Here is a 26,582-nt window from a genome sequence, read left to right on the forward strand (position 1 = left end):
TTGAGCAGGAAAAGCTGGATTGGAAGTGGGAGTTGAGAGACTCAAACTGATATGGGATGCAGGGCATCCCAGTGTGCCACAATACATGACCCACAGGGGTCTATATTTTCTCATATAAAGACTTCTGATGCAGGTGATTCAGAGCTCAGATTTTGAAAAACAGTGCCCAGGAGGAGGAGAGGAGGAGGAGTAATAATGGCAATGGCGTTTTTTGAGCCCTCACCATGCTAAGCACTATATAGGCATGATTTTATTAAATCCTCACAACGAGACTGTGAGGGGGACTGTTACCCTTATTTTACAGATGAGGAAGCTGAAGTTCCCAACAGTTAAGTTGGGAGCTGAGCTGAGCTACTCAGTGAATTCTGTCAGGAAGAACAGGGCGTGGCTGCACCCTAGCCAGTGCTCTCAGGCACTGCTCTGTGCCCCAGCTGTGCTACTCACAGTGTGCTGCAAGGACCCAAGGACCAGCACGATCGGCATCCCCTGTGAGCTCGTTAGAAGTGCAGCATCGCAGGCCTCACCCTCTAGCCACAAAATCAGAACCTGCATTGTAACCAAATGCGCAGGAGGAATCTTGCATTTTGTTCTAACAACATGATACCAGCAAGTGCTCCCTCTGCTGGGCAAAGGACGGCATTGCTCCTCCTCTTTCTGATCCTGGTGCCAGGCCCAGCAAGGAATGAGCTCCGCTCCTGTGACCCTCCCTGCGTCTTCCTGCAAACTTCCAGCAGCTCTGTGCCTTGAAAGGCTCCTCACAGTCCTGACCCAGGAGGACCTCTCTGACATTACTGTGTTAGTGCTGTAATGACTAAGTTAACATCCATCCTCAAAATTAAGCCTTTAATTTAGGATGATTTCTTCTGCAAAGGATGAATTCAGGAAAGCTCTTGTCTTGGATAACTGAGCTGTCCAAGCAGTATCTTAGCCTCTGGCGTGGCTGGATCCAGGGGCCGGCACAGTCATCAGTGCACTTTCCTTTCCACGCCAGCAGCACTGATTGCCTCTCAAATGGCCGCATTCTCAGGTGGCTCATTTTGCCTGCACCATAAACCCAGGCAGCTCGAGGATCCTATTCAAACACATAGTCATGCCCTGTGTCCATTCTGCAAAAGAACCCTTTAGTTCTGATTGGGTCACATAGCCACTTCAAAAAAAAAAAAAAAAAAAAAAAGATTTGTTTGAAAGGCAGAGAAAGGGAGAGACAGAGGTCTTCCATCTACTGGTTTACTCCCCACATGGTTGCAACAGCCAGGGCTAGGCCAGGCTGAAGCCAAGAGCCTGGAGCCAGGAATTCCATCCGGGTTTCCCATGTGGGTGGCAGGGGGCCCCAGGCACTTGGGCCATCTTCTGCTGCCTTCCCAAGTGCATTAGCAGGAAGCTGCATCAGAAGCAGAGCAGTCAGGACTCAAGCCCACACTCCAGTATAGGATGCCTGCATTGCAAGCAGTAGCTTAACCCACTGCTCCACAACGCCAGCCCCACGTGTCCACTTTTGAGACAATCGCAGTTTCTAGAGGGCTGCGATCATGGGCCCACCTAGAGTCAGGTGATTGACATCTTTTGGAAGAGGATCAGTTTCCTTAGGACAAGAGGGGATTTTTAATCAGAGAAGGGGAGTGAGGGGCTAGAATTATGGTGCAGTGGTTTAAACCGCCACCTGTGATATCAAACATCTCATATGGACCCTGGCTGGTTCAAGCCTGACTGCTCCCTTTCTGATCCAGCTCCCTGCTGACGTACCTGGGAAGAGCAGTAGAGGATGGCCCCAGTGATTGGGCCCCTGCCACCCATGTAGGAGACAGGTATGTGTCTCCTGGATCCTGGCTTCGGACTGGCCCGGCCCTGGCTATTGAGGCTGACTGGGAAGTGAATGGAGGATCTCTTTCTTTCTATGTCTCTTTCTCTCTCTAACTTCACTTTCAAATAAGTAAATAAATCTTTAAAAAAAAAAAAAAGCATGGGTGGAGGTGGTTTGGAAGCAGAAGGTTTGGCAGCAGAATCCACTAGACTGAGGAATAATCCACTAATAATCCAATAATCCTTAGATGCATTTTATATTTAATAAGATAAATTTCATTGGTAAGTGTGATAAAATTTACAAATGAGTATTTGCCTACAATATTAACATGGATGTGTGGAAGAAAGACTAGAAAGATATTGAAGGATAATATTTGGATATTATCTCAGGTGTGGATTTCAGATTAGCAGATATTTATTCTTCATTATTTGCCTGGAATGTCCGTGTTTCTTGTAGCAAGCAAACATAAAATCCATACAAAATAAGTGTCGTATTTTAAAATTCTATACGTAAAAAATGTGTGATTTACCTACTCTGACAGCGTTTGAAACAGAAGGTTTTTATTTCCTGGTTTGTTGCTTTTATTGCAGGTGCTCAGCAGAGGAAGCCATTATGGGATGGATGAAGGATCGTAATGCAATACCTCCACCTTAAATGTGGGTGCATGTGTGTGTGTGCGAGAGGACTTGTATACGTGTGTATGAGTGTGTGTATATGTGTACATATGCATATATATATATATAAAAATATATACAGGTTGAGCGTCCATAAAGCTAAAGTATTCCCAGATCGGAAACTTCTTGAGCACCAGCATGATGCCACAAATGGAACATCCCACACCGTGAACTTTTTGTTTCATTAACAAAATTATATAGAATATCGTATGCAATCACCCCCCCCCCCGGTATCTACAAAACATAAATGAGCTCTGTGCCAGCCTTGTGTCAGCAAGCTTGCTCGCTCCTGAGCTCTATGCAAATAATCCAAAGTCTGAAAAAAAAAAAAAAAAGTCCAATACAAAATTTCTGCCTCTGGTCGCAAGTATTTCAGGTAAGGGATGCTCAGCCTGTACGTATATACGCATACATATGTCATACACACACCTGTGTGTGTGTGTGTATATGTGGAATAGCCTAATGATGTAAAGTTTAATATTTATGTTTGAAATTATTTATTGTGATGTAATATTTTTGTACGTAAAATGATTCTATTACGACTGCCTTCGCGTTGCTTGTGCCCCTTGCGGTCAGACCACTGCATTTTACGTACTCTCCATTATAATGCAGTACCCTGCAGTCCACTGCCCTCCCACTGAGCTCTACCCACGTGTATGCAGTACTATGACAAAAGTGATCCTTCCTTATCACGGTACACTATTGTTTACTTTTTATCTGTAAATATTTTATTGTTACTTTTATAAAATCGTGACTTGTTTTTTATAAACAACCCAGCCTATCATCAAGGTGCTACAAGAGTCGTCGTCAGAGGGTGTTTTTGGCATTTTTTGGAAAGGGTCACTAGCCAACAGGCAAGTTAGTGACATCACGGATTGTTTGTACCAACTAGTAGTTATATTAAGTATTCCGTTTCATGTGATCTCTGGGAAAAAAAAATATGCTGCCTTGGTGCTAATGTTTAAGTGATCTTCAGACTCGGAAAGGTAAACACTTTCAATAAAAGGGAGGAATAGAAGGACAATTTCTGATGGACAGAATCACTTGGATAGACTCAGACCAGCCACTGGAGCCAGCATTGAGGCATTGCAGCCATCTGGGGCGTGAACCAGCAGATGGAAGATCTCTTTCTCTCTCTGTAACTCTGCCTTTCAAATAAATAAATAAATCTTAAAAAAGAAAAAAAAAAGAAAAGAAAAAAGAGTAAGACCAGCTGTTTACCCTTATTTTTGGACCAGCCCATTTTCGAAGACAATCGGACTTTATGCTCGTGTTGTTCATAAGCTTTGCTTCAGTCCGTGGTGCCTTGATACCCTGCAGTGAAATGGAGGGGGTGGGAGTGAGAGGCTGGCTTTGTGACACAGCAGATTAAGCTGCCGCCCGCCTGTGATGTCAGCATCCCATATGAGTGCCAGTTCGAGTCCCAGCTGCTCCACTTCCAAGCCAGCTCCCTGTTAATGTGCCTAGGAAAGCAGTAGAAGATGGCTTAAGTACTCAGGCCACTGCCACCCACATGGGAGAATCAGATAGAGTTCAAAGTTCCTGGCTTCAGCCTTGCCCAGCACTGGTACTTGGAGCCATTTGGGGAGTGAACCAACAGGTGGAAGGTTGCTCTCCCTGTCTCTCCCTGTCACACTACCTTTCAAATAAATAAATCTTAAAAAAAAAAAAAACAAAAAACAAAACAAAAAAAAACATACAGAAATGCTAGTCCCCCAAGCAGCTTCGTGACAGTGACAGGAAGAGTGACACCCTCTCGTGATTTCATTGAGATGACATCCACATTTCCTAGTAGCAAGACAGAGGATGCACAGGTGGGAGTGGCTTCAGCAGCCCCCTGCCCACCTGAAGAACTTTGGAACCAGCTCCTGAGTCATCCAGATTGCCTTTTACAGGAAACCACCGGCAGGTGACACGCCTTCTGTTACAGCCGTCAGCTTAGGAACACCCTGCCAGCTCTCATGGCTGCTATTCTGATTGGTGTTTGTGTGAAGAAATGACCCATGGGCTACAACATGCCTGTGTCTCTCAGATCTTCCACTAGTCCTCTTTTCCTTACTAACTTCCAACATAGGAGTACCAAAGCCATGGTCATTCTGCCTTTCCACCGTGATCAAAGGGAAGCCATTGCCAATGGCCCATGCAAGACTGTTGGTTTCAGAGACTCTGCCTACTTACAGAAACCAAAGAGACGAGGAAAAACCTGGCACTGTTCTCCAACCCCAAGCAAACTCCAGAGTGCTCTTGGAGAACTTAAACTTGTACCAGTACATTCAGAAAATATATTATGAATAAATGCCATGACCACACCCAATCCATCTGTGTTTCCTGTGGTTTTTGGACTTTGGATTCAAGTTGGAAGAAGAATGTCTCTAGTTTTTAAAATTGCCAAGCTGAGAAGCAGCGCTGATTTTGTTAATTCTGTCTAATGTAGTTGCCATGTTAGGGATGCGGAAGGAGTGAGTGCTGTCCACAGGTCGATCCTTCCATCACTTGTCAGTGCAAGTGGTTCTCTGAGGAGTCAGGGACACACACGCTTGTCTGTGTGACAGGAGACACACGAGCTAACACAATAGGGAATTTAAGTGGGGGGTTGGCACCTCATTGTTTGTTTCATGTAGTAGGGACTGCTACCCCGGAGACTTGTGGCACGTAGGGAAGTGACCGCTTTCTGTACAAGACTGATATTTGCTCCTGGTAACAGGACATCCACCCTGTGCCAGGCCCCTTACTTACGCTGTTTCAAGTCATTCTCACAAGCACCACACAGGTAACATCAGTTTATGGGTAAGGAGACAGAGCCTCACAGATACCAACAGGCTCAAACTCACCAGCAGTGAAGAAGAGGTGACCCCCTATACCCCGGCCTTGGCTGAGACACATGGCCACTTCTGGACAGTCGTCATGCTGGGGGAGCTGGGATCATGGGCTCACCTAGAGTCACATGACTGACAGCTCTGCTTAGATGAAAGGTGGTGCTGAGAGGAGCAGGAGGAGGATGGTATTGTCAACAAAGGGCCGTTGGATGGAGACCGACAACAGCAGCAGCGTTCTAGCCATTCGATTATTGATCCACAGGCGTCGATCACACATCTGTTCCTATTCAGGCCCTGAGCATGCAGGTGTGTAGTGGTTCAGCTAAGGTGGAGAAGGCTGTTGAAGTCAGCTCCGGCTGCTATAAAGACGGAGGGGCTGGCTGGGGTCACCTGCAGACATTTGTTCTCTCACTGTTTGAGAGGCTGGAAGTCCAAGGTCATGGTGCCATCAGGGTTGGTTTTTGTTGATGCCTCTGCTCTTTGTGGCCTGTAGACCAAATTGTTCTCACTCATCCTCACCTGGCCTTTTCTCTGTGCAGGCACTTGGAAGGAGGGAACAGGACAGGGAGAGAGAGAGAGAGATCTGATGTCTCTTTTTCTTCTTACGAGGATGTCCATGCTATTGTATTAGGACCCTACCCTTATGATCTCATTTAACCTTGATTATTTCTTTATAGACACTATTTCCAAATTTAGTCATGGATTAGGGCTTCAGTCCATGAATTCAGAGGGGGCAGAATTCAGTCTACAGCAGAGGCGACAGCATACATTTGACATTTGTTTCTCTTTCACCCATACCATGCAGAGGTAGGTACAGACTCGTGGCCTTGTGGACGACTGTTCCACACGGCATCAGAGGATTCAGGCTCCTTCTATGTTGTTGCCTGACCATTCTCAAAGATACTGCCCCTACCTGGCTCATGCTCACTGTGGCTCTTGCTCCTCATGTCTGTGTGTAGCCTGCAGAAGGGGAACAGCTATTTGACAGAAAGACATGGCAGGTGAAGAAGTCACTTTGTGTCGCAGCATGTTAGCCTGACTTGGCTGTGTAGTCACATGTAGCTGTTGAGAAATGTACTCTGGCTGGCTGCTGCGGGCCCAGGTACTACCACGTGGAGATGGGGAGTTTATCACTAAAAGCAAGAAGGAGAGAATGGGGACTGAAAACATTCGCTGCTTCCGGCACAAACAATGAGGTAAGCATATCCAATGTGCCCTTTGGTGCTTCCATTTTGGTGGGGACAGAAAAGACAGAAACTGAAGCAGTCAGCATGTGAATTGCCCTGCGATTCTTTTGCAGTCAGAAATGTCACCGTGCATCCCAGGCTGGCCTTCCATATGCCTTGATGGCATGGTGTGTTGTAGCCTGAGTACTAAGGGCCTTCACACCCCAAAGCTTTCCCCACCTGCCGATGCTTCACGTTTCTTTACCTTCTGATGGGTGCAGAAGTCACAAATAACACGGGAAAACCGGTGTGTTGGAAAATGAGAGGCACCAGAGAGAGGAACAAAGCTGGAAAGAGAAACAGAGAGTGGCTAATGCCCTAGGCTGTGTGTGTCACTGTTTTAAAGGAGATGGGCAGAAATGCCTGCCTTGCAAACTCGCAGAGTGACAGACAAAGCTGGGGGTCACTGTCAAAGTCAGCCAGAAACCTCAGTGGGCAGAGGGAAGCACCTGTCACCAGCAGATGGCTGCTCTGCCATTCTAGTGCCAGGTCTGGGCCTGCGATTTTGCTCTGCTTATTGGAGAGGTGATTTTGCAAGGCTCACTTGACATCTTTGGAAATCCTCAACCCTGAAAAGATTATCTTGCCCCCCTCTCAAATATGTACTTCAAAATTAACAAAAGAAACTCCAGACCATGAATTCAGCCTTTTACATGAAGATGACTTTTGAAAATATATTTCTATTTTTATATGAATATATACATGTGTGTATATATATGTGTATATATATATATCTTGAAGGCATGGGAGACATATTGAATGCTGAGGGATGAGCCTAATGGTGTCACTGGAAGTGTGGCTGGGAGCCTTCAGAGCCCTAGCATAATGGGAACAAAAGCCAGAGACTTCAGGGGGCTCCTGTGCGGACACACCCAAGGCTTACTCAGTCCTTCCGAGGGGTGGAGACCAAAACCCTGCTCTTTTTAATAGACTCCCTAAGAGACCTTTTGGTACACTCTGGAGGCCCACCTTTTGTTTTATTTTTAAAACTTTTTAGTGGAGGCTAACATTGTGGTGTAGCAGGTAAAGCAACTGCCTGTGACACTGGCATCCCATGTGGGTACTGGTTTGAGACCCAGCTGTTCCACCTCCAATCCAGCTCCCTGTTAATGTGCCTGGGAAAGCAGCAGATGATGGCTCAAGTCCTTGGGCCCCTGCCACGCATATGGGATACCCAAATGAACCTCATGGCTCTGGCTTCTGCTTGGTTCAGCCCTGCCTGTTGCAGACACTTTGAGAAGTGAACCAGAGGACGGAAGACACTCACTCTCTCTCTCTCTCTCTCTCTCTCTCTCTGTTATTTATTTATTTTCATTTTGTTTGAAAGGCAGAGGGAGAGAGAGAGACTTTCCCTCTGCTAGTTCACTCCCCAAATGCTTGCAATAGCCAGGCTCAGTCAGGCCAGAGCCAGGAGCCAGGAGCTCCATCCAGGTCTCCCTCATAGGTGGCAGGGGTTCAAGTACCTGGACCATCATCTGATGCCTACCCAGCGTGTGCATTAGAGGAAGCTGGGTCAGAAACAGAGCTGAGCCTCAAACAGGGGTCTCTGATATGAGCTGCATGGTCTTAACTGCTGTAGCAGATGCCAGCCTGGGGTTGTGGAGTGTCCTGCACCCTGCCTTTCTGGCAGTTAGCTTCTGTGCTTGGTGGACATGCAGCCAGTGCCCCCTCTTACTCGTGTTGTAGAACAAGATGGAATGATTTGCCTTGGTTCCCTTGTAACCTTGGACAAGACAATGACACACCTAAATGTTGCCATCCTCTTTGGCAAGATGAGGAACGTTCAGGACCCCGAGGTGACATGGTTACCGTAAGGCTTCAGTGAGCTGATGCAGGTGCAACATCTGCAACACTGCTGGGTGTGGTAAATGCCTGGCATCGCCTAGCCCTTAGGAAAGGCACATAACTGATGGACACGTGTGACCTGTGACCTCCACCAGATAGAGGCTACCTGTGCTAGGCCATTCTGAGAAAGATGCTGACCCTACTTTGCCCTGCAGTTGAAAAAGTGGGTTTTCCTGTGTGTGACTTTCTCGCATTGCCTTCATTCACACTGCAGTATTTTAAATACATTTTGCATTTAAGAAAAAAAAATTTAGCAAATCTAAAAATCATACTTATTTCTGGAATAGGATATGATGTTTTGATAGCCCTACACATTGTGTAATGTCCTCAAACATTTAACATTTCTTTCTGGTGACGTCATCCCAGATCCTCATGACTGCAGTTCTTCCTGCTGCTTTTCCCAAAATAAGAATGAACGTTGTGGGTTTAGATGGCAGGGCAAGAGGGGCCTGAAAAGCTACCTCGCTAGACCAACACAAATGGGAAGAATAACAGGCCTATATCAACTGTATTTATCGACTAGGTCTTGGTCCCTGGGGGCTCCTGTAACAGAATGCACGGAGCAGGTGCCTTATAAACACCAAGGATTTACACCCCGACGTTCCAGAGGCTGGGCGATGTCGGAACACGCACATGGCTCTGGCAGAGCCCCTGTCTGTCCGGGACCTGCTTCCTCATAGACAGCTGTCTTCTCAGTCTAACCTGTCCAGACAGACGCATGCGGGTTTGGGGCCAACACTGTGGTAGAACAGGTTAAGTTAGCACTTGCTGTGCCAGCATCCCCTATCAGAGTGCCAGTGAGAGTCCCTGCTGCTCAGCTTCCAATCCAGCAGTGAATGATGTCTTATGTACTTGGGCCCCGACCACCCACGTGGGAGACCCACCTGGAGCTCCTGGCTCCTGGCTTCAGCCTTACCCAGCCCTGACTGTTGTAGCCACCTGGGGAGTAAACCAGCAAAGGGACCATCTCTCATCTTTGTCTCTTCCCCTCTCTGTGTCACTCTACCTTTCAAATGAGTAAATAATTCTTTATCCAAAGAAGGGTAAGGGGTCTCTTGTGCATCTCTGGCACAGGCAGTCCCATTCAGGAGGGTCCTGTCCCCATGAACTGATTAACTTCCAAGAGTCATATCCTCTAATACCTTCACCTTGGTGGTGAGAATCTTCCTTTGAGTTTGAGGGCAACAGGAACATTCAGACCATAGCAGACCATTTACTATGTGTGATGGTTAATTTCATATGTCAGTGCAACAGGTCATGATACCCAGTCTAGATGTTTCTATGGCAGATGTACTTAGCATGAGTATCAGGATTCTTAGAGTAAAGGGTATTATCTGCCATACAATGGGAGGGCCTCATCCAATCAGTTGAAGGCCTTAAGAAAAAAAGATTGAGGTTCCCCAAAGAAGGAATTCTGCTTGCAGAAACTTTCAGATTCAAGCTGCGCCATCATCTCTTCCACGGAGCCGCAGCCAGCTCACCTGCCAGCCCCCGCAATCCATGGAGCAATTTCTTAAAACCAACAGATAGAGGATAGGGAGATAGATGACAGGGAGATAGAGGATAGGGAGATAGATAGATGGGGGGGGTGTGGTGGCACAGCAGGTTAAACCACCACTTGGGTCTCCAACATCCCGTATCTGAGTCCCATTCGCGTCCCAGCTACTCCACTTTGGATCCAGCTTCCTGTTAATGAGTCCAGGGAGATTATGGATGATGGATCAAGTGATTGGGCCCCTGCTACCCACATGGAACACCCAGATGGGATCCCAGGGCTTCTGGTTTCAGCCAGGCCCTGCCCTGGTTGTTGTGGAAGTGAACCAGAAGATGGAAGATTTTTCTATCACTCTCGCTTTTGCTTTTCCTGTAGATGAAAAAATACAGATAGAAATTGATAGATATAGATATTTGATAGATGGATGAATGTGTGGACAGACTGATAAATCGATCTGTTGCTCCATTGATCCGTTTATCTCTTTTTTGGTCCTGTTTCTCTGGAGAAGCCTCACCCTGACTGGCCCAATGAGAGGCCAGAACCTTCTCTGCACAGCTGCACGGGCCACCAGCCACGCTGAGACCAAAGCTCTGTGCTCAGTGCTCTGCGCATGTCCTCCCAAAGAGCCCTCAGGCAGAACTGCTGTTTTGATTCCTCTTGTCAACGTGAGGACATGGAGGGGGCACGAATCAGACCACCTGACTCTCACACTTAACATCTCAGTGCAGGCGACACTGGGTCCACAGGGCAGCTCCCAGACTAGGAGCAACCTTGCCTCACTCCTGAGGCTTCCTGTACCAGCTCACTTCCTCACAGAAAGGCGAGGGAATGTAGAACCTTGCTTGACATGAGCAAGAACAGAAATGAGTCCCAACTGGACCATTTCCTCCGATTGCATGACTCCACGGTAGATCGCAGCGGTTAAGAGCCGCAGGCCCTCGAGAGCTCCAGACAGAGCTGTTTTCCAGTGAGTTAGCTGGGCTCGGCTCCTCTGCCATGGCTCTTTGTGTCTTCACTTTGAATAGCACACAGAAATGCCCGACTGGGTGCACTTCCGGCCCTGCTGGAAAGGTCAAAAGAAAGGTCAAATAGGAGGCTCAAGGCTCATTTGCATCGCCTCAATCTTGGGAGTGAAAGAACAACTCTTTGTCCAAGGCAAGGGCCCGGCTCTTCTCTCAGCAGCTGGAATGAGGCCGGGAGACGGGAGGCCCTGTGTTGTCTTTCTCGAGGGAGGTTTGTTTTCTGTCTCCCCCCAGGTACCAGTCATTTGGGTCATAAAGTGTTAAAAGCAATTGCTTGTCCAGTGGGGGCTAACCCAGGGGTTGGCAAATCCATGCTTCTTGTGCAATTTGCAAAACATTTTTCTTTGTAGTTGTCCTTGAAGCCCAAGTGGGACTAATGGCTTTAACTGCCAGCCCGTGCGTTTCAAAGTGCTTTCCACATCAGGAAGACATTGGCGGCTTCCCCAAACGCTTAATTGGTATAGGATGTGAGCGGTTCTGAAAGGCCACGCTGCCCTTCCAGGCCCAAGCCCTCTCTCTGAGAGGGGCTGCTTTTCAGTGACCATTTCTAGTTCCTGCCTCCTTATGTGTGCGCCCAGTCATTTTCGGCTCCATTTTCCTGTGGAATAAAAGGTTTTCTTTGGTAATGAAAAGACGTTATAACTGTCGCTGGCCCACAAGAAATGGAGGCGGCTTTTGTAGTCACAAAGACTAAAGGTGCTGTAGGGTGGGGTACAATCGGACAGGAACCAAGTCCACAACAGCTCTGGCAGGGACGCACGCTGGGGAAGAGCGGAGCCTCTGTGGTCTGGGTACGTTTCTGACTTTTCTCCTCTCTTTCCTCATCTGTCTGTGAGACTAATAGTGCAGCTAGCCCAAAGGGTCAGTTAGGAGGGAATGAAATCATAGGTAAGCGTCCAGCAAAATGGTCATGGAAAAATAGAATTAAAAGGTAAGTATTTTGGTGCATAAAATGTTAAAACTTGTGCCTAGGAGGAGTCCTCATTAATTTCATGGAGGGGTCGATGTCATGGCCAACCAGGTTAAGCTGCTGCCTGCAGCACCGACATCCCCTTGAGTGCCGGTTCGAGTCCCGGCTGCTCCACTTCTGATCCAGCTCCCTGCTAGTGCGCCTGGGAAAACAGCAGAGAATGGCTCTAGTCCTGGGGCCCCTGCATCCAGCTGGCAGGCCCAGAAGTTCCTGGTTCCTGACTTCAGCCTGGCTTAGCACTGGCCGTTGCAGCCATTTGAGTGGTAAACCAGCAGGTCGAAGATCTCTTTCTCTGCCTCTCCCTGTCTGTAACTGTCTTTCAAATAAATACATCAATCTTTAAAAAAAAAAAAAAGAAAGAAAGAAAGTGGCCTGATGGGAGCCGACATTGTGGTGGCTTACGCTCTGTCTGTGACGCCCGCATCCCGTATGAGCTCCGGTTCTGGCTGCTGTACTTGCAATCCAGCTCCCTGCTAATGCACCTGGGACAGCAATGGAAGATGGCCCAAGTGCTTGGGCCCCTACTACCCAGGTAGGAGACCTGGATGGAGTTCTAGGCTCCTGGTTTTGCCCTAGCCCAACCCTGACCTTTGCTGCCTCTCTCTCTGTAAATCTCCTTTCAAATAAATAATTATTTTTAAGGATTAAAAAAAAAAAGTCACCTAGGAGCTTCATAAGAAGTGCAGACTCCTGGGCCCCAGCGCAGACCTAGGAGCCTGCAGCTGTGTTTAACAAGATTCCCCGGTGATTCACCTGCATCTTAGACTGTGAGAAGCTCGGGTCTGAAGTGCAGTCTGTTCCACTCTCTGCCCAAACCTCCTCTCCAGCTGGAACCACCTTACCCATTGTTGAGCCTCCCGGCCCATCCCAGGAAGCATGAAGGGGGGGGGGGGGCTGTCAACTATTTACCCAAGGGCTTATCTCCTGGGGCCGCTGCCCTCTGTTGATAAATATTGAGGCTGCAGGGTAAACTGCTTGGAAGCCCTTCCGCACGTGGCCGGCGCAGTGCGTGGTGGGAAGCCTTAGTCTGCAGGTGGTTGTGGCCTTATCTTCAGCGCGCAGCGGCGTCTGTTTCCTCTCGTGGGCAGTGGGCTCGGGAGAGTGTTGGGGGTCTACAGCAAGGTCGCGTCTGGAGCTCACCGGATCACTTAAGCGACCGCACGTGGTTGCGTCATGTAAATGGCGTGACTGGGCGCAGAGGGAGGCTGCAGGGAAGAGACAGCCACTGTCGGTGCCTCGGCCGAGCAGAAGGCCCAGGAAGGCCGAGTCGGGGTCCTGGGGTGTCCCCAAGGCCTTAGCTCCGCCTTTCTTCAGGATCGTGGGTGTCTGTGACCTCTTAGCCTTGGTTTGAAAAATTAAAAATTGTTAAAGTCACGTAATAAAAAAGGAAGCAAGAGTTTGAGCTCAACGTATCCATCCCCTTGTGAGTCTCAAAACTGTGAGAATTCACAATTAAGTGCCATTTGAATAATGCTTGATTCCATTTGCAAACTCAATTCCAGGGCTATCAAACCTTTTTAGCTGCCTTTATAAATTCTGCGTTTTCGATGTCTTTTTTTAGTAGCTCATTTGTATTATTGACAAAGCTTTCCAAGTGCTTAAGTAATTTTTATAAATCTATTAAATTAAACTAATAAATATGGTGAGTTTTAAAGTATCTTAAATGTTCTATCTATATAAAGTTAATGGGATTTTAAATTGAAATCCTCAGTCAAGATCAATTAGGACTCAATTACATATTTTAAATGGATGTTATTTGGCTGACCTGTTCAATCTAATAGATCAAGTTCGGGTCCATATAATAAGCGTGTATATTAAATATTTATATGTATGTGTCATATGTAAAAAGATATGGACTTGATTGTCTTACGCATTTTTATACTTAACCATAAATTTCCTTGGGGTCAGAATATGTTCCCTTTTAGGGACACAGTGACGTCAGCCCTTTCAGGTCTGAGGATTTGCTTTTCAGGGTTGCCGGGTTTGATGTCTAGGATGTGGCTCTTTGAGGCTCTAAGCGAACTCTCTCCTAAGAGATGTCTAAAGAAACAGGGAGCAGCTTCATGCATACCCCCGACAGTCATGCCGGTTGGGACCTCTCACCCAGCTGGCCATCACTGGCTTTGAAGTCTCTCCCACTCTGTAGATAACATCTGTCTCTTCCCACCTAATCCAAAAGATACATGAACTTGACCAGCAGTGCTTTTTTTTCTCTTTATCATTTCAAAGCCACACAGTTTTTACAGATTTCTGATTAAATTGTAGATGTTTCATGATGAGTGTGTAGAATTTTTAAGCTGAAAGTTCAAGGTCATTCTACTGACAGGACATGCGATCTGAAAATAGAATAATCAGGCAGATAGGGAGGATGCTGCTTTACGTGGTGGTTGCAGATGGCCGTGGGATCTGATCCTGAAAGCAAAGACAGGGCCCTGCAGATGTCTGGGAGAGCAGTGTTCCAGATGGGGGAGCAGTAGATGCAAGGGCCCTGGGGTAGGGGCGTGCTTGGTGTTCTGAAGGAGCAGCAAAGAAACCAGAGGCTGGAGTTCAGTGAGTGAACAAAGGCAGGTAAAAGTGGAAATTAGAGGCTGGTGTTGTGGCGCAGCCAGTTAAGCCACTGCCTACATCCCCTGTAGGCGCCAGTGTGTGTCCCGGCATCTGCGTTTGCAGTCCAGCTCCCTGCTGATGGTCTGGGAAAGCAGTGAAAGATGGCCCACATGCTGAGGCTCCTGCCACCCCCATGGGAGTCCAGGAAGAAGCTCCTGGTTCCTGCCTTCACCCTGGCCCAGCCCTGGCTATTATGGCCATTTGGGGAGTGAACCAGCAGATCGAAACTCTATCTGTCTCTGTGTGTCTCTCCTTCTCTTTACAGCTCCACCTTTCAAATAAATCTGTTTTCAAAAGTTGAAATTGCATGGAAAAGAGACAGGATACCGAGATTCAGACAGTTTACATATTGCCTTATAGACCATGATAGGGATCCTGAATTCCAATCTGAATGGGCTCAGAAAGTATTTGACTTGATTTTGCTTTTAAAAAGCTTTCTCTGGTTACTCACTGAAGAATAGAAAGTAGGTGCACACAAGTCCACGCTCAGTTCTGTGGTCCTGGGCACAAGGGGGAGTAGTCTGGCTTTTTCTGCTCAATGTTTTTTATGAAATACTGACTTGATTCTTTTTAATTTATTTACTGAGGTTGGTGCTGTGGCACAGCAGGTAAAGCCGCCACCTGCGGTGCTGGCATTCCATATAGGCTCTGGTTTGAGTCCTGGCTTCTCCAGATCTTAGGTCTGCTGGTTCACTGCCCAAATGGCTGCAGTAACCAGAGGTGGGCTGATCCAAAGCCAGGAACCAGGAGCTTCTGCTGGGTCCCCACGTGGACCATCCTCCGCTGCTTTTCCCAGGTGCTTTAGCAAGGAGCTGGATCCAAAGTGAAGCAGCAGAACTTGAACTGACGCCCATATGGGACACTGGCAATGCTTTACCTGCTTTGCCACAGCACCGACCTCAGTAAATAAATTTAAAAAATAAAATTAAAGTCAGTACTTCATAAAAAACATAGAGCAGAAAAAGCCAGAGACTACAAATCTACACATGTCTTGGGTTTGCTTGAAAGGTGGTAGTCTCCCATGCTCTGGTCTCATCCAATAACACCAAAATGACAAAATAGACTTTTCCTTGGACCTTGACAACCCAGGCCCTGTATTTTATCAACAAGCAATACCCTCAAAACCTGTTGCAAATTAAAAAATAGTAATGGTCCCTGTAATAAAATACAATTAGATTTGACATCTAGTCACCAGTCAGTTCCTTGGAAAATAACCCCTGGTGTGCAGACCAAATAATCAAAAATACGGTTCTCGAGGCCAGCACTGTGGCTCAGGGTAAAGCCACCACTTGCATGCTGGCATCATGTATGGGCACTGATTCAAGTCCCTGCTGCTCTGCTTCCAATCCAGCTCCCTGCTAATGCACCGTGGAGGGCAGTGGAAGATGACCCAAGTACTTGGGCCCCTGCACCCTTGTGGGAGACCCAGAAGTACCTCCTGGCTTCAGTCTGGACTAGCCCTGGCTGATGCATTCATTGGGGAGTGAACCAGTGGATAAAAGATCTTTCTCTGTCTTTTCCCCTCTCTCTAACTCAGCCTTTCAAATAAGTAAATGTTTCCTTTAAAAAATGCAGCTTTCTTTTATAGTTACTGTCTGATAAGAGAGTAGTAGGGCTCATTTTTTTTTTCCAGTATGGCATATGAAATACGGCCTAGCAAACAGGAGGCTTGATCTTTTTAGCAGTGTCAATTCTGAGTCCTGTGACCAAGGACATTCAAAGGGACTTCAACAATCACAGAAAATGGAATGAAAAGATAGTTTGATTTTGGTAGAAAAAATATTTGAAACCCATGCATGAACTTTTTGAAGTTCACACACACTCAGCCTCAATGGATATTAGTATCATACAACCTCTGTGGTCTCTCCTGGCTCTGAAATGTTTTCACTGTAAGGCTAAATATTTAGTGCTAATTACATTTGCTGGGATGTGTGTTCTTTATGGCTAGGCTTAGTTTACATTTTTTTAATGAGACAGATGGATGAGGTTAATAAGAATAGTTCATTTTAAAAAGATATTAAATTCCCAGAAGGCATCTTATTAGGAATTTAATTACAGAAAGTGCTAACTGTCGCACTGTGTGACTTGAAATTTGTCCCGTTGCTTGATGCACAAAGTGAGGCCCCTTTGTCTCAAGTCTGCATCCACTTTGCCCTGTGCCAGTGAGACAGGAGCAGCTTGCCGTCGAGCGAAAGGAGGAGGATGTCCAAGAGCTGGCTGATGGACGTCATGGATGTCTTCTCTTGTCTTGGACAACCGTTGACTGTCTTGACAACAGCAATGGGTATTAAGTGTGGCTCTGTCACTGTCCACCTATTGTGTGCCACCAGCCCGTGTGGCATCTTCATCCCAAGTTAGCCAAGGACATGCCTTTCAGGGAACACAGCTCTACACACGAACTCACGAGCAGCCTGGGAGCAGATGGCTCTGCATCGCGGTGTGGTTTGGCAGGTGGAGCGTGGGATGAACCACAGCTCCGACTGGCCCCCTTGGCTCAGCGACTCTGTGCACTGCACATACAGCCCCGCTGGACAAGGCAGCCTTGGTGTCTCAGTGACTGAAACTCTGCTCCTACAAGGAAGCAGCCTCTTCTTTTTTTTTTTTTTTTTTTTTTTTTTTCATTTTGTTTGTGAGAGGCAGAGAAATGGATACAGACAGCAGGCAGACCGGGCTCCCATCCATTGGTTCCCTGCTCAAATGCCCACAAAGGCCCACAGAGGACAGGGCTGGGCCAGATGGAAGGGAGGAGCTGGGAAATCAAAGCAGGTTTTCCATGTGGGTAGCGGGGACCCAGCGCCTTGAGCCATGACCATTGCATTCCAGAGTGTGCTTTAGCAGGAAGCTGGAGTCGGGCAGTGGACTCGGGTGTGGGATGTGGGTGTCCAATGCCTGCCCCACCTGTCTCTATCTTTAAAAAGCTCTTGATCCCTGCTGTGAAAACAGCTTTGTTTGAGATTCAAGCAGAGAATCTGGAACACTTGAAGGCTTTGAGGGTAGGAGGGAGAATGGCATTGAAGAATGGAGAGGAAAACGCATTGTGGCTGAATTTAGCCCAGGATGCTAATGGACTTGGGTCTTTCTGTGATCTCCAGGCCTTGGGGGGAGAGGCTTTTTCTGAGAACAGTGGGACTCTGTAGACGATTTCAAGTGTTGAAGGATTTAAGCAGATCACAGTGGTTTCTCTGAAGAGCGGGCTTTGTAGGAAGCCTTGTTCAGAGGCAAGAGATGCTGATGGCTTGGGCGAGGGTGATTTGGAGAAAGGTGGGTGGATTTTAGAGTAAAACTAAGTCATGAGATAAGAAGAAACTGATGGATTGGCTTGAAGAGTGAGGAGAAGCTAGGAATGATGTCCACAAGCACAGTTATTGTTAAGGTCACATGTGTTTGTGTCATATGCCATTCTAAGCACTGTATGTACAGGAGTTCATTTAATCAGTGGAGGGACTATGATTTTCCTCACTTAACAGAGAAAGAACCTGAGGCTGAGAAAGATGAACTTACTTGCCCCAGGTCCCACAGTGCAATAGAGATGGGAAACCATGAGGTCTGGAGTTGAAATCCTTGCTGTAAACCAGTGGTCCTCACCTGGGGACAGTTGCTCCCTCTGGGGACATGTGGCAATGTCTGGACACATCCTTGGCCGTCGGTTGCAACTGAGGCTGAAGTGTTTCTGGCCTCTGGTGGCCAGAGGCCAGGAGTGCAGCTAAATATCTTAGAATGCACAGCACAGCCCTCGCTACAAGGAGCTGCCCCAGTCTCGGTAGTGCCAAGGTTGAGGAAGTCTGCTGTCAGTCATCGCGTTCCCCTGCCTGTGGTGGGCAGTGTCTGAGCTTCTGGCTTCAATACTGGTTTTCCACTACCAGAGGAAGACCAGTTAGAGGGAGATGGGGAACTGCTTTCTGGACACATCACGTTCAAGTCCTTTAAGTCACCCAAGATGGGCAGGCATGTGGCCTAGTGGTTAAAATGCCACTGTGAACACCCATGTCCCACATCGGAGTGTCCACTCCCGATGCCAGCTTCGTGCTAATGTGCTCCCTAGGAGGCAGTAAATGATGACTAATTGGGTTCCTGCCACTAAGATGGGAGACCTGGACTGAGTTCCTGGCTCCTGGCTTTGGCCATCAGCTCAGAGCTATTGCAGGCATTTGAGAAGTGAACCAGTGGATAGGAGCCCTGTCTGTCTGTTTTTCTCCCTTTCAAAGAAAAAAAAAATTTTAATTTAAAAAGACAACCCAGTGGATGGAGCAGGTAGAACATTGGATGCTTGCTTGGCTCTGCAGCTCAGAGAATTCCGGCACTGCTTAGAGTGCATTTCTATTCCTGGCGACTGGATACACCCAAATACTCGATGTATTCTGTTTATATCCTGCCCCCCACCATGCCACTCCCCTTCCAGAAAGGGTGGAAAGCTGCTTATGAGGATAAGGAACAAACAGCAGCTGATGTGGGTTAGAAGTGCCACAGAGGAGCACATACCAGAAAGATGGAGACATAGGATGGAACCATTAACAAAGCCAAAGTGGAGGCCAATTATAGGAGAGGTCTTCCAGAATTCATGGTAACCGTGTCCTGAAGATGATGTAAAAACGGCATGGATTTCCAAAATGTTGGTACCAAAATACACACCTTGGATCCCAGTTTCACAAACCTTTTCAAGTATGCGCATGCTCCTGGCTGCCCCCGAGTTGTTACTATGGTGTTAGCAAACTCCTGTCCCCCACCGTGCTGAGCCCCCTTCCCACTCTCTAACAGAGAAGCCCCAAATCTCATCCCTGTATCACTCTGCAGCTGAGAAGGAAACTGAATCTGCTGCCTGTCTTAAGTTCCTGGCGTGTACTAAGAGGGTGGCGAACATCTGTAGATGAAGCCTCAGGAATTCCACTGGGACGAGGACACAACCCAGCCCCTCCCGTGGAGCTCGCTTTCCAATGCGTGGGGCAAATCAAGAAGGCAGCAAACATTGATGCCTGCCTGCGTGTTGTGTTTTGTTCTTTGAATCGGATCATTTAATCAAATGGTTTCCAGGTGTCGCTCATGATATAAACAAACAAATAAAATCAAGAAAGAATGAGGGGGGAGAAGCCTGTTGAAGGGGATATGTGAGCTGAGACCTGGAGACAGGCTTAGTGTGGATGAGAGGGCATGGCAGCACTGAGGGTAGCATGGACCACCTGGGTGGGAACCAGGGCCTTTGGGAAAACCAAAGGAGGTGAGACTGAGAAGAGACAGGGTTGGAAAACGAGGGGCCAGTAGAGTTCAGATTGAATTCCTAATGCAATAGAGGGCTGAATCAAAATTGTGTGATGAAGACAAACAGTGGTCCTCAAATAGCCAATGTCCCTTTCTTCCTCTTTAATAAAAGCCACACAGTTGAATTGGGCAGGTGGCTGTGGGAATTAGCTCTACTTTTCCCAGCCTCCTTTGCAGCTGTGGTCAGGTGGCATAAACTCTGGCAACTAGACTACAAGCTGAGGTGGTCCATGCAACTTCTGAGATGTATCTTTGCAGAGAGGAAGTTCCCCCCACCCTTTCTTGCTGCTACCCAGGCTGTAGAGCAAATGATCAGAACCTCAGCTCCCGTTTGGACTTTGCTGTGGGGGCTTCAGAAATGGAAGGCGGCCCTAGAGATGGCCCCACTGGATGGATGGCACATGTTGCAATGTCTTAGCCTATGTCAGGTGCTTCCAGGAGAGGGAAAATGCCTGTCCGGCTGAAGCCATCGTTAGTGTTACCAAACAAGGTAGGCTCACAGCCTGAGGCACACAAGACTGGTTGGTGTTAAGCCTGTGGCTGGCTAGCATGGAGACAGGGGCGAAAGCAAGATCTGCTCTCGCCTGTTCCGGGGTCTGGGGAAAGTTTTAAGGGGTCAGGAGAGAGAAGCTGAGACGTGGGCATGTTGCTGGGGCAATTTCTGATTGGTGGGTCTTGGCACAGGGAGCCCGTCTGGATGGGTGTGAAGAAAAGTCCAGTGAGTGGACCTTGTGACCTGCCGGACCCCCGCGGAGGCCTCAGCCCTGATTTCCTGACTCCCTGCTGCCCCTCCCTCGTTCTCAGCTGCTGCTCTGCCTGCTGCAGGGGCCTGGATGGGAGGGGTGTGACTGCAGCCCCAGCTGGTGGTGCGTGACCTCTGGGTGCCTTGGTCAGGCAGCCCAGCAGAGCAAGCCTCTCCTGGGCCCTGATGCAAGGACCCCATGCATCCTGCTGTGCAGGGGACAAGACTTGGGGGTTCAGTGCACCCTGGTGAGGGCTTGTGGAAAAGGGGGATGCCTGCTGCCTTTCCTACTTCCCTGTGTAGGGGACCTCACAGCAGGTGGGCTGTGTGCATGGTTGGGGGTGCCTGTGAGGTCTTGCTCTTGCATATGAACCTGCAAATGAAAAGCAAAAGGGAAGAAAAGCTTTCTAGGGGAGCGTCTGTAAGGGGAGCTCCCCCCCTCTTTGGAACACCGGCCCCTGCCTGGCCACATGGCAACATATTGTTACCTGCTTGAACTTACACATGGCCTTCCAAGACCCCGGCTAAGCCACTTTCCTTTATGTCCCTTATGAAGCCTGGTGATAACCCAGTGGGTTGTGTACTATTATTAGACTCCCTTAGCCAGGGAAGACAGACAGGTGCAGGTAGGATAAATGAACGCACCCAGATCTTCCATGAGGCAGGTAAGGGCGGGTGCCCGGCTTCCCAGCCCAGCAGCCGCTCCCCAGGTCATTCTCATGGCCTGGCGTGGGGCTTGTTGAGGGTGGAGCAAGGAAGGCACACGGTGTTCAGGAGCTGGCCCTAGCTGCCTCCCTTCCCCGCCTGCCCAGGGACACGCGCCCCTCCCCTCCCTGGCTCAGCGGCTTACCCTGGGCAGCTCTGAAGGGAGGAGACCACGTGGTCCAGACCCCCGTGTAACCAGGCAACCGTTCCAGGATCCTGCTTTCCTTCATGCTGGCTTCTGCCTTATTCAATATCTGCCAGGCGGGCAGGGCTCCTGGGAGCATCGCAAAAGCCATCTTAAGAAATAGGGCTTGCTGGGGAGGCCTGTGGGGACATCGAAGCTGAACTTGGCACTCCGGAGTCCTGAACTTGGCCCACAGGGGATTCTGAGTGCATGGTGGGAAGCCAGTATTTGCTGGGGCTGGGGTTGGCCCTGTGCATGATGGAAGGGGGATGGGGATGAGGAAGAGGTGGCAAGGGTGCACTTTGGGAAATGTTGCATGTGGGTCCACATCTGCAGGCCATTGCATGGGGCCAGGAGCGAGCTGCTCTGCCAAGTGGCCAGATTCCTCAGGATGGAGCTGCCTATGCCTTGGGCTCTCATTCACAGTTCAAAGCTTAGAGATCTTAGAGATCTTAGAGAATTGCCATCTGCAGTCAGGCGGGAGGTGAAAGGGATGTCCAAGACTTATTTATTGATTATTTTTAAAAATCATTTTGCTTATTTGCTAAATTTTCTTTGAAAAGCTGAGATTGTCCATTTGGTTCACTCCCCAAATGTCCATAAGCAGCTGGGGCTGGGGCCAGGCTGAACCCAGGAGCTCAGCATCAGGTCTTCCACATGGGTATTAGGGGCCCAGGTACCTGAGCCCTCACCTGCTGCCCCCCCCCCACCAGCCTGCATGTTAGAGGGAGCTGGAATCAGGGCCAGAGCTGGCGTTGCAACCCAGGCACTGCAGTGTGGGATGCAGGCTTCCAAGCCTCGTCTTAACCATTGCACCAAGTGCCTGTCCCTTCTCCTACCAGGATTCCCTGGGGCCCTATTAACTTCCCTACGACAGACTCTCGGGAGGGAACCGTTAGCAAACCAGACCCAACTCCAGTGTCACAGATGGGGCAACGGAGGTTCCGATAGAAAGATTCACCCTGCATCTGGTGGATGCACATGTCCCCTTACAGAGGAAGTGGGGAGCTTTGCATTCGTCTTGGCAGCTCCCTTATTTTACAGGCGGTGAACCTGAGCAAGAGAGAGGCGGCACGTGTCTCCCAGGGTCACACAGCTTGCTTGGCTCCGTGGTCACCTCTGCATTACTTGGGGAAATCCTGAGCTTGGTGTTGACTTGTTCTTGGATTCAGTAACGGCTTAAAATTCCAAGTCTATTTTCTGGAAGGGACTGCATTATGCCTGTGTCTGGGGAGTATTATAATTGAACACAGGGACAGTGTGATATAGTTAAGAATCATTCCTGTCTCATGACAGCAGTGAGATTGGGGACAACTATTCATCTCGATCGCCTCCTCTGTAAATGGGAATAATATTGGTGCGTGTTTCGTAGGGTTATTAGGAAGATTAAGTGAGGTTATTTACATGTTGATTATTAAGATAATTTAAGTGGATATTATAATTGTGTCACTTTTATCACAGATCAAGATCTCAATGAGATAAATAATAGAGATTATATCATATTCATTCACTGAGTTGCCCAAAGGCCTGAGCCTGTGCCTACAACATAATAGATCCTCAGCTGGCGCCGCGGCTCACTAGGCTAATCCTCCGCCTTGCGGCGCCGGCACACCAGGTTCTAGTCCCGGTCGGGGCGCCAGATTCTGTCCCGGTTGCCCCTCTTCCAGGCCAGCTCTCTGCTGTGGCCAGGGAGTGCAGTGGAGGATGGCCCAAGTGCTTGGGCCCTGCACCCCATGGGAGACCAGGATAAGTACCTGGCTCCTGCTATCGGATGGGCGCAGTGCGCCGGCCGCAGCGCGCTGGCCGCGGCGGCCATTGGAGGGTGAACCAATGGCAAAGGAAGACCTTTCTCTCTGTCTCTCTCTCTCTCACTGTCCACTCTGCCTGTCAAAAAAAAAAAAAAAAAAAAAAAAAAAACCATAATAGATCCTCAATAAATGTTTGCAACATTGGTGAAATTTTGGAAAATCTAGAATCGGAATCAATTTAGATTTTGTCAGCCATTTCAAAAGTCAACAATGCTGTCTTCCTCTCTAGGCCTGGGCTGCACTTGAATAAAAGTTGTGCTTTCAACTTTTTTCCCCTGCCCTTTCCCAAATTTCCAGCCTCCTTTGTGGAGAACAGTGGAGATGAGTCATGTTTCCTACAATGTGACTGCATCATCAGAGTGCCCTTTGCATTTGAAGTCTTCTCTACGATTACGGATATTCTGTGACCAGCGAGAGGAGAAATATGAGGGTGAGGAATTCATCACTGACTCTGGAGATGATGCTGGGCCCGCCGGGCTGGTCAGTAACCCTGACAATGAGGCTGTGTTTCCCAGCAGCCTTAGTGGTGGAGCCTGCGTTCTGAGCAGAGCTGGCGGGTGGAGACAATGCGCCCACTGCCAGGCCCCGCCCATCTCGGCATCCCTGCTCCCTCGACTTCCTTTGCCCTAGCAACACAGTGGGAGGGAAGCCGATGCGGATGCAAGAGCGCGTGCCACGATTCAGATGTGGTTTCTTCCATGAGGGATCGTGCATCGGAGGCTTGGTCCCCAGTGTGGCTGTCTTAAGTAGTAGTGGGAGTGATGCCCGCGGGGAGCTCACGAGGTCACTGGGTTGCTGCCCTCGGGATGGATTACGATGGTTCCCGTGGGCTCCCACTTGATCCTCAGGAGAAGGCTGTTAGAAAGGAGCAAGCCTCACCCGCTCGCCGATCTCTGACTTCCTGTCCCCGCGTTGATCTCTCGCTCTCACGGTGCACCTTCCACGGTGCCATCTGCTGTGATGTAAGAGGCGAAGGAGCCCCTCGCCAGAGCCAGGGCTCCATGCTGTTTGGACCCTGAGCTCCCAAACTTTTAAGCTAAATAAAACTCTTTTCTTCATAAAATCCCAGCCTCGGGTATTTTCTTATGGCCACGGGAAGCAGATTCATACAGCGAGCTCTCAGAGCGCTACTTGGAGGAAACACTCCTGTCTTTAAGTCAGGAGCACTGGTTTTGGCTTTTGTTGGATGGAGCGAGAAATTTCTGTTCAGTCGCCGAGTTTGGGAAGGGTACTGGCTATCCGTCATCGCATCCTGTGCCACCCTAACTAAAACAGTCATGAGGTGGGAGCCCCCAGAGGAAGTTGAATGGGACACTCCCGCTGTTGTGCACCCAAGCCGGGGTAGGCTGTGCAGGATGCAGGGCTGGGTTGGCTGCTGGCTCTGCCGCTTCCTCTCTGTGCTAATTTTCCCCAAGACTTTTGAGCAAAGCTATTTAAAAAGTCTTAAAAGTCGGGCATCCATCACTGCTGGATCACTCTCTTCTGAAGAGATTCTGGGAGAATCAGAGAGCTGGAAAGTAGGGCAAGGGTTCTTTGATTCCAGCTCGGTTTGATATTTTTGCCTTGGCAAAGAATTTAAAGTTAAAAATTCCCCGAGGGAAGAGCTCTTGAGCTGCAGCCCTGACGCGCCTTCTTCCCGTCACCGTGTCTTGGGCTGAGTGTGGAAGCCAGCAGCCTGGACCCAGGCTCTGCTCTGCTCCCTGGAGCTGTGTGACCTCAGCCAAGTTCCTCGCACTTCCCACTCTTTGCTTCTATGTTGGTGAATGGAAGATAACACCCCTGCCTTGCCAGGTCACTGTGGAGATGAGAGAGAAGGATTTAAAGGATCACAAGGCACAATCAGTCCCTCCAGGGAAAATGGCTTTGGCTACCAAGCACTAAATTTTCAGATGCTGTATCTCTGCTCAATCCTTCAGTCAGTTCCCATTTATTGAGCATCTACTATGCGCCAGGCAGTGAACAAGAAGACGAGTTCCTGGGGCAGGTGTTGGCTGGTAGTGGGTTAAGCCACCCCTTGGGACCTTGGCATTCCATATCAGAGTGCTGGTTCCAGTTTGAGGCTCTGCTTCCATTCCAACTTCCTGGACAGGAAAATAATGCATGATGGCCCAAGTGCTTGAGCACCTGCCATCCATGTGGAGGCCTGGATAGCGTTCCTGCCTCCTGGCTCCTGGCATTGGCCTGACCCAGCCCTGGCTGTTGCAGCCATCTGAGGAGTGAACCAGGAAATAGAAGATCTCTCTCTCTCTCTTTCTCTCTAGCTCTGCTCTCTGTCTCAAAAAAAAAAAAAAAAAAAAAAGCTGGTGGTGGTGGTGGTGGTGGTGGAGGAGGACAAAGTCCTTGCTCTCACAAAATTTGAATTCAGACAGATGGGGAGTTTTTTTTTAAATTATTCTAAATGAACAACCATGTGTAATAATTGTGTGTTCTATACAGTGCTATCAAGAAAACAAAGAGACGGCCCTGCTGAACGGGGCAGTCAGGGAAGGCTTCTCTGCAGAGGTGACACTACTATGAGCTCTGATGACTGCGAGGCAACCAGACAACAGGGGAGCTGAAAGAGCAGCCCTGCGGCAGACAGGGCAGGCGCTGCAACGGGCGTTAGGTGGACAAGAGACGAACGTGAGGCCGGCAGGCAGCTATGGCAGAGAAGGTGAGGTCATGAGCTAGGAGGGGCCCAGCCTAGCCGGCGGGCTGCAGAACAGAATGTGAGAGGGAGTGCAAGGGGAAGCCACCGCACAGGGCGCTGTTGTCCACGTGGGCTAGGCACAGCAGGAGTCCTTGGGCCAGCACATCGCCTGGGAGTTTACAAGAAAAGATGATTGTCGGGCCTCAGGGAGCCTGGGAGAGGGCTCTACAGTTTGTGATGGAAAGAGCCCTCCTGGGAGGCGGCAGCTACTGCCCCCTGGGCTCGGGGCTGAGCCCTTCTCAACCCTGTTGAAAAGCGGGGAGCCTCCAGGAGCTGTCCAGGGCCATGAATGTGGAGCGACCGGAAGACCCTGCCCCATGAGTCCGGGCTGGGTGGAGAAAGGGCCACAAGTGACCAGCAGGGGGCGCGCCAGACTCGGAAATGTGCAAGACCAGGGGAGGCAAAGCTCGCCGGCGGTGGCTTCTCTAGGGGAAATGGACTTTGTCTGGAAATAATAATCGTATGTACGTTTACTCAACGCTACCACGTGCCAGAGACTGCCAAGTGCCTTATGTGTGTTTTGTAATTTCATCCCCGTGGCTCGTAGGGTGCACGCTGTGAGCAGCCCCACTTTCAACTGCTGAGTCCTAAGTGGTTTAGCCAGTGTCATCCAGAGGGTGGTTCTCTAGCCTGTAGGCCTCCAAAAGAAGGGACAGCGTCCCCAGCAGCACTTCCTTGTCGAGGCGATCCTCTCGCACACTCGGCTGAAGGTGATGTTGCCAGAATGAGCAAGGGCTGTGATGGG

General features: G+C 49.0%; 1 protein-coding gene across 4 annotated transcripts in view; it reads left to right on the forward strand.

The window, feature by feature from the left end:
• Nucleotides 1–4,155, forward strand: part of ADAMTS9 (ADAM metallopeptidase with thrombospondin type 1 motif 9) — a 174,505-nt gene extending 170,350 nt beyond the window's left edge. For all 4 annotated transcript variants that reach the window (XM_002713292.5, XM_008260887.4, XM_008260886.4 and 1 more), the window contains one exon: nucleotides 2,392–4,155. The gene's annotated coding sequence lies outside the window, so the exon portion shown is untranslated. The remainder of the gene's footprint in view (nucleotides 1–2,391) is intronic.
• The last annotated feature ends 22,427 nt before the right edge of the window (nucleotides 4,156–26,582 follow it).

This window comes from Oryctolagus cuniculus, chromosome 10, assembly GCF_964237555.1.
Source record: "Oryctolagus cuniculus chromosome 10, mOryCun1.1, whole genome shotgun sequence".
Lineage (NCBI taxonomy): Eukaryota > Metazoa > Chordata > Mammalia > Lagomorpha > Leporidae > Oryctolagus > Oryctolagus cuniculus.